At 34.0% G+C, this 705-nt stretch overlaps 1 non-coding gene across 1 annotated transcript; it reads right to left on the bottom strand.

Annotated features, from left to right (window-relative positions):
• Positions 1–305: 305 nt before the first annotated feature.
• LOC118630329 lies at positions 306–468 on the bottom strand. Its single transcript, XR_004959572.1, has one exon. It is a non-coding gene; the product is annotated as a U1 spliceosomal RNA (small nuclear RNA).
• Between the last annotated feature and the right edge of the window lie 237 nt (positions 469–705).

Genomic DNA, 705 nt, shown 5'->3' with positions numbered 1-705 from the left:
TAAATAAAATCAATAAAGAAAAAAATATTTTAAAAAAGTAAAAAAAAAAATGATGTGGTCTGTCTTTGAAAATGTCTCATGTGCACTTGAAAAGAATGTGAATTCTGTAGTTTGGGGGTGTAATTCTCTGTAGATATCTATTAAATCAATTTGGTCTAGTGCTTCATTTAGAGTTTCTGCTTCCTTGTTAATTTTTTCTCTAGAGGGTCTATCCAATGTTTTCAGCAAGGTGTTTACGTTTCCTGTTATTATATTGCTGTCAATTTCTCCTTTGAAGTCCTCCAGAAGATTTATATTTTTTTCAAGAGAGAGAGAGCGGACACAGTTCCCCACTACCATAAATTATGCAATCGAGTTTCCCACATTTGGGGAAATCACAAGGGTCAGTATGTCCAGAGTGCAATGGATAAGCCTTGCCCTGGGAAAACCACCTTCGTGATCATGGTGTCTCCCCTGACAGGTAAGTATCTCCAGAAGATACTTAATATATTTTGGTGTTCCTATATTGGATGCATATATGTTTACCAAGGTTATATCTTCCTATTGGATAGATCCTTTCAATACTATGTAGTGGCCTTATTTGCCTCTAGTTATGGCCTTCATTAAAAAATCTATTTTATCAGATATGAGTATTGCTAACCCAGCTTTTTTTTTCTTTTTTTCTTTTTTTTTTCTTTATCCTCATCCGAGGACATTTTTGCATTT

Source organism: Molossus molossus, unplaced genomic scaffold, assembly GCF_014108415.1.
Source record: "Molossus molossus isolate mMolMol1 unplaced genomic scaffold, mMolMol1.p scaffold_m16_p_14, whole genome shotgun sequence".
Taxonomy (NCBI): domain Eukaryota; kingdom Metazoa; phylum Chordata; class Mammalia; order Chiroptera; family Molossidae; genus Molossus; species Molossus molossus.
This window is presented reverse-complemented; position numbering and strand designations above follow the sequence as displayed.